Source organism: Sarcophilus harrisii, chromosome 3 (genome assembly GCF_902635505.1).
Source record: "Sarcophilus harrisii chromosome 3, mSarHar1.11, whole genome shotgun sequence".
NCBI lineage: Eukaryota > Metazoa > Chordata > Mammalia > Dasyuromorphia > Dasyuridae > Sarcophilus > Sarcophilus harrisii.
The window spans coordinates 466,226,188-466,242,545 of NC_045428.1; the positions used below are offsets into that span (position 1 = coordinate 466,226,188).

The 16,358-nt window shown below is 36.2% G+C and overlaps 1 protein-coding gene and 1 long non-coding RNA gene across 3 annotated transcripts in view; one reads left to right on the top strand and one right to left on the bottom strand.

Moving 5' to 3' along the window:
- The window catches only part of SMCO4 (single-pass membrane protein with coiled-coil domains 4), a 92,243-nt gene that overhangs the window by 20,072 nt on the left and 55,813 nt on the right, over positions 1-16,358 (bottom strand). The window lies entirely within an intron of this gene.
- Positions 1-16,358, top strand: part of LOC116422499 — a 39,448-nt gene that overhangs the window by 18,974 nt on the left and 4,116 nt on the right. The gene's annotated exons all lie outside the window — the stretch shown is intronic.

Here is a 16,358-nt window from a genome sequence, read left to right on the forward strand (position 1 = left end):
ATGTCCTGGGTTTGACCTGATCTAGATTAGTTCTGATACTTAGTTGGGCAGTACAAGATAATAATAACAATTGCTATTACTTTATCTTTTTCCCCCAATGGATTTGAACTGAAAATTTAAAAATATATATTTTTTATTTTCCTCAATTACATGTAAAACAATTTTTTACATTTGTTTTTAAAATACTGAGTTTCAGATTTTTCTCTCTTCCTTCCCAGTTTCCCTCACTGAGAAGGCACATGTTGAAGTCATGAAAAACATTTCTATAAAAGTCATGTGGTAAAAGAAAACAGATTCTCCCACCCCCCCCAACCCCCAAAAAGTGTGTGTGTGTGTGTGTGTGTGTGCATCAATCTGTATTTGGGCACAATCAATTCTTTCTCTGGGTATGGATAGCATTTTTCATTGTTAAGTCCTACGGAGTTGTCTTGTGCCACTGTATTGCTGAGAATAGTTATGCCATTTACAGTTGATCATTTTACAATATTACCATTATTTTGTTCACAGAACATTTCACTTTGCATCATCTCATGGAGGTCTTCCCAGGTTTTTCTAAGGGCTCACCATCTCCCACAGAACAATAGTATTCCACCACATAGCACAGTTTATTCAGCCATTTCCCAATTGATGAGCATCTCCTCAATTTCCAATTCTTTGCCCTGAGAAAAGAGCTATTATACATATTTTTTTTGTACATATAGGTCCTTTTCCTTTTTTTTTTTTTTTTTTTTTAAATCTCTTTTGGAATTCATGCCTAATCATAGTATTATTAGGTCAAAGGATATGAAGATTTTATAGTTCTTTGGGCTTAGTTCATATGTTTTGACCATTTATTAACTGGGGAATGGCTCTTATATTTTATAAATTTGACTCGGCTCCCTCTACATTTGAGAAATAAGTAACTTGTTTCAAAATTCTTTTAACAAATACTATTGCTAATTGTATTTCTCTCCTGTATATTCCATTCTCTCTCTCACCCTGTCCCTGCTTTGCTTCTAGCTATCCCTTCCCCCAATATGCTCTTTCTTCTATCATCGTACTCCCTTCCTTACACTTTCCTGCAAGCTAAGGTAGATTTCTACACCCATACTGGGTTACTACTCACTTATCTAATAAGTTTGTAATCACCTTGTGATTTGTAGTACAAGAATGATCCCCATTTTACAGAGGAGGAAATGGAGGTTTTACAAAGTTAAATGAGTTGCCCAAGATTCTACAGAATTTGAAGGCAGATCTCAGTGCTCTCAATGAGCCTCACACCAAATTTGGTGTTTCCCAAATTTGACAGGAAAGTAAATCAACTTGGGGAAATTTGGGAAGTTAAGGACAATACTAAAATCAGTTCAAAATATCCAAAGCAGAACTCATCATCTTTTCCCCCAAACCCAACTCCTCTTCTGAACTTCCTTATTTCAGTTGAGGATATCATCTATCCTTCTAAATCATTTAAGGTTTTTACAACTTTTGAGCAGTTCATGCCTTCCCACTCTCACTTACCTCACACATTCAATTAGTTTCCAAGTTATGAATACTCTATCAATCAACAGTGACTAGGATGTTGTACCAAATTCTTACAATTACAAGGATTTATTAAGCATCTTTCACATCTGTTCTCCTTTTCAGACTCACAGTCATCAATCTAGTTAAAGAGCCTCACCTGAACTTCTTCAATAGCTTTCTAAAGGATGTCCCTCCATCTCTCCACTCTTCAATCTGCCCTCCACGTTACTTTCAGAGTGATGTTAGTAAAGTACAGGTCTAATCCAGTTTCTCTGTTTCTCAGTTAATTTTACTGACCTATGAGCTTTACAGTAAAATTCAAATTCTTCTGCTTAGTGTCAAAAACTCTTCAGAATCTGCCTCTAATCCATCTTTCCTGATTTGTTCTATATTATTCATCTTTGATCTTTTTGGAGATGATTCCCTTCTGCTATCTGGTAACACTGGTTCCTTGCTATTCCTCCCATACTAAGGTTTATCTCCTGCGTGTTTTCCTTGGCTGGAATCTGTCCCTTTCCATTTCAACTCCTAGTTTACTAGATTTCTTTCAAATCTCAGCTAAAGGAACATCTGATGAAAAAAAAAAAAAAAAAAAAAAAAAGCCTTTTCAAATCCTGCTTCCCTTTGGAGATTATCCCCAATCTACCCCGTATGCATTTTGTCTGTGCATCATTGCTGGCATATTGCCTCCTCTACCAGACTGGGAACTCCTTAAGAATAAGAACTGTTTTTTTTATTTTTAATTTCCTTGTATCCCAAAAGCATTTAGCAAGATGCCTTGTACATAGTAGGCATTTAATAAATGATACTTCATTAATAGCAGTTCATGCGCTCTGTAATCTCATTTATAACATTCCTATCTTATTTTCATGCCTTTGAGCAGACTGAAGGATCCTAGTTTATTTAAAAGTTCAGCTAACATACCCATTAGTAACCTTTCCTAACTCCTCTTAAGGTACTAAAGCCCCCTTTGTCACAATTTCTTTAATTATTTGCAAATGCTTTTTCTTGTTACTTGTGTTCTAACCTACAAGATGTGAAATCCTTTTTTCCTCATGTTTTAATATTTTTATTTCCCCAGTTACATGCAAAACATTTTTTACATTTGCTTTTAAGATTGGGTTCTGCATTCTCTCCCTTCCTCCCTATATGCTCCTCACCACTGAGACGGCAATATAAAGTTATGCAAAATATTTCCATAAAAAAGTCATGTTGCAAAAGAAAACATGGATCCTTCCATTTTACCCACACACACACACACAAATCCTCTAGAAAAAAAATTAAGAAAAAAGTATGTTTTTGTATTTGTATTCAGACATAATCAGTTCTTTCTTTTTGTATGGATAGCATTTTTCATCATAAGTCCTTCAAAGTACTGATGAGAGTAGCAAAGTCATTTACAACTGTTCATCCTACAACATTGTTATTATTTTATACATACAGTACACTTCAATTGCTTGAGCTTACAGAGGCCTTTCCAGGTAGGACATGAAATCCTTGAGAGCAGAGAATGTTTTATTTGTTTGTCTCCTCTGCACCTAGGATAGTATAGGACATAATGGCCTTAATAAAAATAAAATGCTTGTTGACTGATTGATGGGCCTACCAAGTGCCTAATCACAAAATCCAGCCATATTTCCCCTAAAGAACATTAGAAATTATAAGGACCATCTGACACATCCTCTGGCTCATTCTTGCAAACCTCACACTCTAATCATCTCTGCTCTTTTCTCTACCATGATCACCACTACCCTCCATCCTGCAGGTGAAAAACTGAAAGAGATAAAGGAAATTTGAGATAGGAGGAGGGAGGAGGGGGAGGAGAAGGAAAAAAAGGAGGGGGAGAAGGAAAGAGGAGGAAATGAGTCTTCCCATCCAAAAACCTGTTTTATTAAAGTAGTAAAGGGTAAAGCTGTAATAGTTATTTAACCTGAACAATTATTAACTAGTGGGTATTCTGTTATGATTCCAAAGGGAAACAGCCTAATAATAGTCTCAGCACACCTCCCATCTTAAAAATAATTAGTATTCATTAAGGAGGAGTCCCAAATAAAAAAGAATATGTCTCCCTAGAAGAAACACCTAAGGAGGAAAGTATGAAGTGTCAGAAAGCCAAGACTGGGAACATAAAGAGTTTAGGCTAAACAGATCCTAGAATCCACCAAGTCTTTTTAGTTGTGCTGCTGTCAGGTAACAGAAACCGGATGGACATTAAGCTTATGGATTTCTAAATGAATTGTGATACAGGGAACTCAAGGTCTAGTATTTGAAGGAATCTAACCCAAATCCTCTCTCACATTAAGGAACCTACTTATCTGAAATAAATTAATCTAATCAGTCCTAGTTCACTGGTTACCCAATTGCTCTTATTAGAATAGATTAGATCAATATTAATAATATTTATTATCTAATTATTATGTTATATAGTAATAATAATATTATTTATTATATATAACATAATGATGTATTATTAATAATAATTATTATTATGAGAATAATTGCTTTCCAGAGGTGGAAAGACAAAAATCTGCAGGATCCTCTCTGGGCCCAAGTTTCTTTTCTTTAATTTTTTTTTTTTTTTTACATTGCCTACATTTCCCAATATAATCCTCTCCTTCAGACTCATCCTTTATAATAAAGGAGAAAAAGAAGAGATAAAAAATTCAACAAACTCAACCCGCACATCCATGTCTCTTCTTTGGGGTCAAGCTTGGTCATTATAATTTCTAATGTTCTTTGTCCACTCACTCTTTCCATTAACAATGTTATATTCATTTGTATACACATACACACATTCAGGTATGCACATACATATATACACACACACATAGAGAGAATACATTTCTGTATAGAAACATACATTATTTATTATACACATATATGGTTTTCCTATCTGTGCTTCATTTTTGCTTCAGTTCACATGTCTTTCCATGGTTTTCTGAAGTCATCATATTCAAGGTTTCTTACAGAACAATACTATTCCTTTACATTTATATACCACGGTCTATTAACTTAATCCTCAAACAATGGGCATCTACTTTATTTCAATTCTTCACTACTACAAAAAAGTCAAAATGTCAATATTTTGTTGTATACAGAACTTTTATTTTTATTAATTTACAAAGGGAGATGGGAGTAGCCTTAAAACTGAAATTGGCCACTGATATATTCCATTGTGAAGGGGAAATCTACTCAGGAGCAAATTAAAGATAACAGTCTACAGAAAGGGACAGAGGAAAGAGTTGGTTATCACAAGATCATATAAATGGAATTAAAAGGAACCTTAGATATGCTTTAGGGATATTTCTACTAAGGTAGGTAGATGGATAAAATGTTCTTTTCTACTTTAAAGACATGTCTATGTAAAGAATCAGTGCTGGGACAAGAAGATTATGTGATGATCAACAGTGATGGATTTGATTCTTTTCAACAATGAGATGATTCAAGGCAATTTGTGATGGAAAGTACCATCCACATCCAGAGAGAGAACTATGGAGATTGAATGTGGGTGAAAGTATAGTATTTTTATCATGGGGGTGGAGGTGGGAAGGCACCAGGGGAATATTGTTATTTGCTTGGGATTTTTTTTTCCTTTTTCATGGTTTCCCCCCCCCTTTTGATCTGATTTTTCTTGTGTAGCATGATGAATATGGAAACATGTCTAGAAGAATTGCACATGTGTAACCTATATTGCAATACTTACTGTTCATGGAAAGAGATGGGGGGAAGGAGAAAAATTTGGAACACAATGGTTTGCAAAGGTAAATTCAAAACTATTTGGAAAAATAAAAAGCTATTAAAATAAAAAAAAAAAGAATTAATGCTAGACCATCTCTAATTTCAGTATCCTTTATCCCAGGAAAAATACAGTGATAAATTCTTATTCTTTATTTGTTCTTTTTTCTTCACTATAAGAATAAGTAATTTAAAAATTTTATTCATGTTTTTTGTATGTATAGGAGTCATTTATAGATCCTTCCACCCAACCCCTTTCTCCTCCCTACCCCTTTAGCAAATACAACTTTCTGGCTGAGTATTCAGCACTCTGCCCCCTAGTAGTGTCCCAGTTTTCTGCCATAAGGAGTGAAATGCATTTGATATATAGTCTAGGGTCATGAGTGGTCATTCAAATTTCTAAGAATTCGATTTATCATTTCTTTCATTTACTTTCTTGTAGGAATTGTGCACATTATTCTCTTGGTTCTGCTTACATCTGCAGTTCCATACATTCACTTTTCCAATTCTGTGCCTTTCTTTACACCATTCTCTTTCCCTGAAAAACTTTCTCCCACTCCTTTTTTGCCTATGAAATCCTGTCCAGTTTTTAAAGTTCCATTCAAATGCCACACCATGAAATCTTCCCCCATTTTGCTTAGTTGTTATGATCATTTCCTCTGGGATCTCCATGATCCATCCTTTCATTGTGGTTCTTTCATACAATTGCCATGTTAAATTTTCGGACTATTTTATATTAATAATTATTTGTGTATATTTTCCCTCTCCTTTCTAGAATTTTCCTGAAGGGGCTAAACTACCCTGTCTCTACCCCTGCAGCCATTTCACAGAATCAGAATATTTCAGAATTGGGTCAGGTACCTCACCTCATCAGCAATCCATCTTCTCCAACCTGAGAGAAATTATTATTTCTCTTGGTATTACTAATTATTGAATCAAGAACAATGTTTTTCCCCCTTTCTACCTCCTCATCCGGAAATCAACCAGTGTGGGGAAATCTTTCTCTGAAGACTTAACCAAGCTAAAGATCTAATCAAAGACAGTAAAAGAAATTCAGATTTAAGCTAATGGATAGATCTCAGCTCATTGTGGTTAGAGTTTATAGGTTTATAGATCTGAGAAAAATGTGTATTTTCCTTTTTGTCAGGGGATAGAGAAATTATGTCTTTGATCAAGACACTTAATTGTTAAGTTTCTTTGATCCAAGGTACCCTCAAGACTTTCTGTAATATAGCCCACTTCTCATTCATCATTAACAATCAGAATTGACTGACACCCTCAGGAAAGCCTGCATATGGCACAGGCACAGGACTGCCCAGTATGGCGTGCCCTCATCAAAGAGGGTGCAGTACTTTATGAGCAAAGCAGAATGGAATTAGCCCAAAGGAGCTCAAGATGCTCAAAATTAGAGAAGCCATCCTAAAAATTCATGGTGGCAGAGCAATCCAAGCTTGTATTGGTCTGATCAGCCAGTTTGACACACTTTAACACGAGTCTAACAAAGTGATGTCCTCTTTGAGAAGGAAGGACCCCACCATCACCACCACCAGGACATATGAACCGTGAGCTCACCACCATGAGGGGTTTTGGGCATTAGCAAGTGTCAGCTAGGTAGTGCAGTGGATAGAGCAGCAGCCCTTAAGTCAGGAGGACCTGAGTTCAAATCTGATCTCAGGTACTTAATACTTCCTAGCTGTGTGACCCTGGACAAGTCACTTAACCCCAATTGCCTCCGAAAAACACTAATAATAATTAATAATCTGTTAGCTTTATTAATAAAATGATTAAATTACCCAGAAACTATATCTCTCAAACTTTTCAAATATTACATACCCATAGTCCCCCAAAGAATCCTTACCTAGGCTTGCTCAAATAGTTACTTCCCTTCCGCTTTAAGAACTTCAAAAAAGGGGGACCCACACTTTATCAAGGCAGTCCATCCTACTGGAAACTATCTTTCCTAAACATTAAACCTATACTGTGTCCTGGCAACTTCAAATGACTGTTTCTAACTCTGTCCTCCAGGGCCAAACAGAATAAGTTCACGTTCTTTTACACATGACTTCCCTTCAAGAATATGGAAGACTGCTATTATTCCCCCCCCCCCCAACTCTTCCCCAGTTTAGTCTTAGTCTTAACATCTCCCTAACTCAACCTATTTTCCCAGTGTTTGATTTTCTCTATCGTTCTTCTATATGTTTTCTTTTGAACAACCTTCACTTTATCAATGGTTTTCCCAAAATGTGTTGCTCAAAAGAGAATACAATAATACAGATATGCTCTGACTAGGAGATGACTGTGCAACTATTAGCTACTAACTCCCAGAAGTCAGCTCTCTCCAAAGTTAGCCTAAGCTAGCTCTACTGGCTACCAATTCACATCTTTGACTCATATGGAGAATAAAGCCCATTAAAATCCAAGGCCTGTTTTTAGACAAACTGCTGCCTAACCATGCCTCCCTGAATCTGTATTTGTGAAGGTGATCTCTCTAAACTCTATCACAAGACTAATTTACATTTATTTCTATTAAATGTAATTTTATTAGATCTGGTCCAATGTTCTACTCTGTCCATTTTTCTGCATCCTGACTGTGTGTTAGCTTTCAATGCGTCAACAACTCAATTTAACTCCAATTTTCTTGACAAATACCTTTATTAAGACATTGTCATTGGATCCCATAAACTGTCTTGAGAGGTAAAAGCTTTTAGCTGAGAACAAGGTGTTCATTCATCAATTTATTAGAGTAGCACACAAAATAACAGTATAATGATTTTGTTTTCCCTAAAAATCATATGCCCAAAGCAAAAATGATATTTCTCATTCTTTCTTTTCTCTCTCTGTCTCTGTTTCTCTCTCTCTGCACCCTCCTCAGTGCTTTCTAGTTATGCAACCTCTTAATAGTCCACATTTAGAAAATGCAAACTCTCGACAAATAGCTAAGGATGCCAAACATGAGTGAGGTAGGGAGAGAGAGAAAAGAAAAGCCTCTACCTCAAGATGATTTTAAACAACTATATGAAGCAGGTTTACTGGTTTTCTAGTAAAAACAAAAATGAGGAACTACTTGGGCACAACAAGATAGGGAGAATACACCATACCACCTGGCTGAACCCTCCCTTTCATTTACTGCTTCCAAGATTTTTCAAGGGCAATTCCCAATTGATCCTCATTTAAAATCTCTTTTTCTTCAAAGACAAATTCAACAAACATTTATTTAGCACCTATTGTGCACAGAGACCTTGGAAAGCAACGTAGTTTAATTTCTGGTTAAAACATTCCTTATTTTCAGGAAGTTTGAAATCCCATATCTTCATTAGCAATCAGCTCAGTTCAATTCAATTCAATAAGCTCATGCTTATACACAGCAATGGAAGATGGTGGTAGAAGGGGGCAGAATGGTATTAATGTGGTGCAACTACCATGCTTCTGTGTTTTATTTCAAGCTTTACCCAATTCATATCACTTCTACTCTGTGACTTCTTGTGTGCTTACATAATTATAATTAGTACTACGTCAACTGGCACTTTTTGATATATACTTAATCCAAATATGGGTTATGCTACCCCACCTCCATTGCAGGCTTGTATAAAACCACAGTGCTGCATTTTACTATGTTCCTAGTTCCACTCATTTTTATCATAATTGCTCTTTTTGTGACAAATACAAGGGAAACAGAAATGATAAAAATGAGGAAAGCATCTTTGAAAGAAATGTAAAATAAAAAACCCTTTCAAAGTAAACATTTTTTGATATATGATAATTTTGTGTAATTATTAGGATAAATTTGTGGGTTTTTTCCCTCTCCTCAAAGAGATTTCATCTTTGGTATAAGACCTATTAGCAGGATCAGTACAGTGTAACTCAAATGGTCTTCATCTGGTATGCTCATTATAAGTGACTTGAGGTTGAAGAACCTATATCACACTTCCTATAGTTATGTTTGAAATTTAACTTGTACCTCTCTCGTATGTACATGGTTGCTTGTATATTGTTTCTGCCCCATACCCCAATCCCCACCCATGTCAGAATAGGAGCTGCTGAAGGAAACAAATATAAGTTTATTTTTTTCTTTGTATCCCCAGCACTTAGCACAGTAACTGGCACAATAAAAGCTCTTAATAAACAGTCATTGACTGAAAGTTCTAAAGTCAGCATAGCGAAAGCAGAATTTCTTAATTGCATAAAGGAATTAAAATGGGCATACAATCAAACATCTACTGACAATAAATCATAATTTTGCAACTTCCACATTCAGTTACATATAGCATCATGAACCACAATTTAAGAAGCTGGGATCTAAAGGATGTTTCTTAGGATGAGCCTCTAAAACATTCCTGAGATTCTCTTAGATGAGAGAGAGTAGATTAAGGAACCATGGTAGATTAATCATATCCTGGGAAAACTACTATCTACAAATACTTTTGTGTACAGAAGCTCTCCTATAAGAAAATTTTAGTTTAAATTTCCTCCAGAGGTTCCCTATCCTAGAGTATAAACTGAGAACATTGTCTGCTAGGACACCAGAGAGTAGGAGTAAGGAAGACAAATGTTTCAAAACTATTACTGCCCACCCTTTTCTGGAAAATGTCCAGAACCCAAGATGGTATTTCTAGATAAACTGACTTCCATGGTTGTTGAGACTCATGAAATCATCTATCCAGTGTTCCATTCATTTATAACAGCTGAAACTATTAGACTAGGTGAATATAAATGTCAATTGTTTCTCTTTTGCTCAGGAACCCTGAGGGTCTTTTCCTACCAGACTGATTTTTTTAAAAACTAGATTAAAAAGGCCATTCCCTACCTCCTTTCTTAGCCTAAATCATAGAAAGTGCCTCAGTTAAACTAAGACCTGTTAAAGACTTCAGCTTAAAAAGGCCAAAATCTTCCACTGCATCCAGGGCCATTTGCAGTTGTTTGGATCTATCTTGCCACTGGACCCAGATGGCTCCAGGAGAAAATGAGCCTTGATCACTGTGCACAGCTCTCCCTCACTTAAATCCAAATTATTTGCATGGCACAGCATCACCTCCCTGTGTGATGACATTGTTCCAGAATGAGGGACAAACAATAACAAGCTGTACCTATAGTTCCTCCAGGGCTATTTGTTCTTCACAATTCTTGTGCCCATCTGCCCCATAAATTGACTCCCAGGACACACAGATCACAGAGCAAAGATCAGGAACCTTAGAGATCCAAGGAATTCCACCCTCTCATTCTACAGATGAGAAAACTGAACCTAATGACCTTAAATGATGTGCCCAAGATTTCATGACATGGCAGAATGAGGGTTCCAATCACAGCAATCTTTTTATTATACTGGATGGCTTGGTGTTCTCCAAGACCAGTACTTTCCAATTCTCTTCTGGAAGAAAGTACTTATGATATACATGGCTTGGGTCTTCTGAGAACTCCACAAGATTTTGGCTTTTTTCTTTTCTTGGACTAACTTGCATTTCCCCCCATCAGTTTCACTATCCTCCCCTGTGCCCACCTTCTTACTGAACTCCTCAGACACAGATTTGATTTCCTGTTTCTCTTTTTCTGTTGTTGGTCAACTACCTCATGACTACCTCTTTGTCACTCATCTGGGGTTTTCTTGGTAAAGATGGATTGGTGTAGTTCACTATTTCCTTCTTCAGCTCATTTTACAGATAAGGAAAACAGGCTTAAGTGACTTGCCCAGTTCACACAGCTAGCGTCTGAGGCTGGATTTGAATTCATGAAGATGAGTCTTACTGGTTCCAAGTCTGGTGTTCTACCCACTGGCCCACCCAGCTACCCTGTTCAATTTTCTTATTTTGTACAATTGATGTTAGTGCCTAAGTTTCAGTTTATTTTCATGTTGGTATGCTGGCTTACACTAGGCGTGTGTACAAGGAGGACTAACCAATTGTGCCTTCCACGATTTTTCCTGTCCCTGGAAGCGTGCTAAAACCACCAAAACGTGGGTTCCCTTCTTCAAGGGGAACCTGAGTTTTCTTTTCTTTTAGCTGTAATTATGTCTTCTGCTTTCATTAGGATCAACCATTTTTAGGGACATGGTTTCATTCCTCCATTAGTGTGCCATGTTGTAACACAAAAATCACACATGAAGGAGGCTAACAATGCTTGCAATTTCTAAGAACTGAGTGATCCTTAGTACCCCTGGCTACCTTTCCCATGTATCTGTAACCAACACTAAGAAAGCTGCACAAGACCAAGGGTCATTCGCATTTGGCTACAATATTCCTTACTTAGCCATCTAACTTCTGGTAATGGGCTTTCAAATTTAGCTAGGGTGATCCTGTCAGCTAAAATCACGCATGGACCACAATGGGGAATCAGAAGGATTTCCAGGATGTGTGAGAAAGAAGATGGGGAAAACTTGAAAATTGAGTAATTACTGTATCATAAAGAGATGATAAAAAAGGGGGAAGACCCATGTGGGCAAAAACATTTGTAACAGCCCTTTTTGTAGTTGCAAGGAATTGGGAATGGCTGAATAAATTATGGTATATGAAAGTAATGGAATATTATTATTCTATAAGAAATGATGAACAAGCTGATTTCAGATAAACCTAGAAAGATTTATATGAACTGATACTGAGTGAAATGAGCAGAAGCAGGAGATTATTGTACACAGTAACAACAAAATTATGTGATGTTCAACTGTGATATATTTGAAGCGATACAAGGTAATTCTAATAGACTTAGGATGGAAGCTGCCATTTACATGCTGAAAGAGAACTAGGGAGACTGAATGTGGATCAAAACATAGTATTTTCACCTTTTTTGTTGTTTGTTTGCTTGTTTTTTCCTTCCTTGTATTTTTTTTCCCTTTTGATTTGTGTGTGTGTGTGTGTGTGTGTGTGTGTGTGTGTGTGTGTGTGTAGCATGACAAATATGGAAATAAGTTTAAAACTGCTTGTGTTTGTCCCATATTGAATTGTCTGTTGTCTTGGGGAGAGGGGAGAACACAAGGTTGTGTAGAGGTGAATGTTGAAAACTATTTTCACATGTATTTGGAAAGATATAATACTATTTAAAAAAAGAAAAAAGCAGAGTACCTAGTATTTTCATGTTTTATTTATAAATTGCACCTATCAATTCTGGGTTAAATGTATAGATGCATAATATTAAATGTAAATATATAATATTAAATTAAGTAAAAATATCCAAATAGAAATAAAACTAATTTGGCATTTATTTGCATACTTTTGTACTGTAGGTATTTTTATGCCTAAATTAGCTCTTCTATAGACTATGAACAGTGTCCCTCATGACAAGGACAAAACTCTTATCCATACAGATATCAGTGATTTTTCTTATGTGTAAATCTGACTATGCCATTTTCCTATTCAATAAACTCCTTAGTTCCCTATTATTTGTAGAGCAAAATATAAATGTCTCAACCTGATCTCAACATATTTCTAAATCGTATTGTATAGTACTCGCAGTTCCACATTCTGCGATTTGGCTGAACTGTCCTACTCTCTGTTTCTCATACATAATGCTTTATCTCTCATCTCCATACATTTGTGCTGATCATCTTTTAAGTTTAGAATGAATCCCTTTTCTCACCTTAATATATTAAAATATCTCTCTTTCTTCAAGACATAGCTTAAGGACCACAATCTTCTACAGGAAGTTTTCCCCAATCCCCCAAACTGCTAATATCTTTTCCCCTTAACCATCTTTTATTTATTTATATTTGTACTGAAATGCTTTTTGATTGATAAGTCTTAGTCACATCTTTTGCTGCTTTAGCAAGACACCCTATAGTGCATAATGTCTATTTAAAAAAAATTTTTTTGAAACTAAGTGCCATGAAGATATATTGATCAAATATGGTCCCCAAAGAGATGAGGAATCACCTTCCTTGTAGATTTAGAGGACTATGGGTATGGAACAAGGCATATAATGTCAGACATGACTGATATGTTAGTTCTGAACTGCTTTCTTTTTTTCTCTTTTGTCATATCTCTCTGACAGGATGAGTAAGAATGAATATACCCAGAAGTTAAAATGATGTAAAAACAAAATAACAACTTAGAAAAAATAATAATCCTATTAATAATTTAAACCATTTAAAGGAAAAACAACAAGTCCGTTTGAGTTCACATGAATATAATAGAAATAACTAAATTTAGCAGTCTTTTCCCATCCTAACCATGATGCAGAATTTGGAACATTTGAATCTCCAGAAAATCAAAATTGTAGGTCCCTCAAGTGGCAACTTGAGGCAACTCAAAAAGCATGGTGGACACAAGCATAATAGATACATTTCCAATGATGATCTTGTAGTCAAAATGTGAAATAAGGACTATCAATGAAAAAAATGTGTAATCAACAACGGAGGCTGATCAGTCATTTAATAAGGACAGAGGTTCAACTGCAGAATTATACTAATAACCATGGAATATATGTAACCTCTGTAGAGAATCTATGAAAAAGAATAGATTAAAAATCACAAAGGATTGAGAAGATATGGATGAGTTACAATCTGTACTGATGAATGAACTGATAGATAATCCCAAGATATCAACACGGATAAGATGATGGAAGAATCAAATCAGATAGTTTGAAAATACTCCTGAAATAGGGAAGTTGGAAGAAAGATGGCAGAAGAGGAAAGAAGAAAAGCATAATCGCATTCAGAAAATATTTCAAGAAGAGATGAAATTGTTTCCCTTATGATTCTGTGTGCTCAGCTGTTTTTGTCTTAAACAGCCTTTCACTTATGCTGCTGTGGACAAGCATACTCCAAAAAGATTTGTCTTGTTGATAAAAACTAGAGCAAAAAGGAATGATGGTTCTACAGCATCACCTCTTCCTCCCTTCTTCCTCCTCAACCCTATCTTCCAAGTCAGAAGACACTGCTAAGGAATCAAATTTGTCAGAATTCACATGAAAATGAAAAAAGTCAGAAGAGAGCCTTAATGATGCTTTCAAAATTGGTTTACCTTTGCTCCTTTCTACACAAAAATAGTCATAGTTGCTATTTTTATGATGGTGAAAAAATGGGAGGAAGAAAAAACTTCTATATTTAAGAATAGGGGAATAGATGAATAAATTGTGGCACATTAATGTTGTTCTAGTGATGTTCCCCCTCATCACAGAATGGAGAGAGGCACTAGTTTGGACCGATCCTATCGAGCCATAAAGCTTTTGATTGTGCACCCAGTTAAGGAATACATATCTAATGGTAAAGGACTAGCATTGCTAATTTTGGAGAGATTCAGTACCAGATAGGTCAAAGGGAGATGGACATTTTTAGTCACATCACCTGTGGAAGACAATGTTCTTGAAGGCAGTCTAAGATACAGAGGAATCAAGGGGGATTAAAGATCCCTGAAGTATATGGGATGGAATATTACTAAGTATAAGAAGTCACCTCATCAATTCAGGCAATAGCCCTTCTGTAATTTTCAGGGTAGAGCAATACATAGAGAAATGGATTTATAGTCTTGAAGACTTGAGTTTTACTCCTCCCTTAGCTACTAGCTCTGTGACTGGACAAGGCACTAACATACTTGGTTCACTCTAATACCAATTTCCCCATATGCAAAATGAGGAAGGTTGGACTCAATGATCTCCAAGATCATATATCCATATCAATGATCCTTTGAACTTAGCGAATGGTCTTGAAAGAATTTTTGTGCCCCTAAAAAAATCATCCATGCAGCTAATGTGGTAAAAAGCCTATTTTAACTTAACTAAAATGATCCTCAAATAACAAAACCCACACATTTAAAGGCTTGCTTTCAAGCTTGCCAAAACCTCTACCTACCTGCATGTATCCCAAGAGCATGACTTTCAAGAACCCAAATTCACCAGAATGAAGTAAGATTTGAATGGAAGCCGTAACACTTATTGTGACTTTTTTCTTTTTTTGGAGGGGGGAGATTAGAGAGAGTATCTAGATTTGTGATTATTGTAGCTGTCTGGCCCACTGAAAGGCTAAACATCTTACCCAGTATCAGAGGCAGATTTTAAACTAAATTTTCATGATCCTTTCTCACACTCTTTTACCAGAGCCTCTATTCATTACAGCACACAAGTGTTCTTACTGTGCCATAAGCATGACAAAAGAAATAATGTAAATAAGCATGTAAAAATATATGCAATGAAGAGCAAAAAAAAAAAAAAAAAAACCAGGGAAAAATTGTAGGATTTGGGAGTTGGAAGGGATTTTAGAGATCATCCAATTTACAGTCCTTATTTATAATACATGAAGACATTTAAGCCTAGAGGAGAAGTGACTAACATAGATAATAAATGACAGGATTGTAAACCCAGACCTTCTAACATCAAATCCAGGGCTCTTCACATTACCAACCTAACAACTCATACACAGCCTACTATTTTAAACTTGCCATAATCTTGCTTCAACCTAGTTTCCAGACTAATCCTATCATCTTATTTTATGTTCTAGGTAAACCAACCTACTTCTTGTTCCCTGAACATGGCAGTCCATCTCCCATTTCTGTACCCTCATAAAATCCATGCCTAGAATGTGTCCCCCTCCTCATTTAAGCCACTTAGAATCCTTTGCTTCTTTCGAGTCTCAGCCCAAGTGCCCCTTGTGGAGCTCCATCCGGAGCCTCTCTTGGACCTCTCCTCTCTTCCACCTCATGATTCCCTCAATTTAATTTATCTATGTCTATACAGTATTCAGGAAACTGGTCCCCAGTAAGATCTGTAAAGGTTAAGACTACTTCACTTCTATCTTTATAAGCCCAGTACTTATCACAACACACAAACATGACATGCTTAAGTATGAAGTGAATTCTGCAAAAGGGAAAGAGGGCAAGGGCACAACCCCATAGTTTTTCCTGCATTTTTCATCCTATTCTCAGTCATAAAACCTGTACTAGAACCCTTTCCAAGCCATTCCACTAAGGGGAAAGTCCAACCAGAAGCACAACTTGAAGATGGCCTTTAAAGACAGGGGCAAAGCTTGGTGATCCCTTTTTAATAATAAGGAGGCAACTGAAATTCAGGGTGAGTTTGAAAGGTATAAGAAAAGAAATATATGCAGGAGGCAGGAGGACAGATTCAGAAATAAGGGAACACCCCAAAAAAAGAAAGAAAAAGAGGCAAAGAGGGAATTCTATTAGGCATGGGCTGGGCCTATCAAC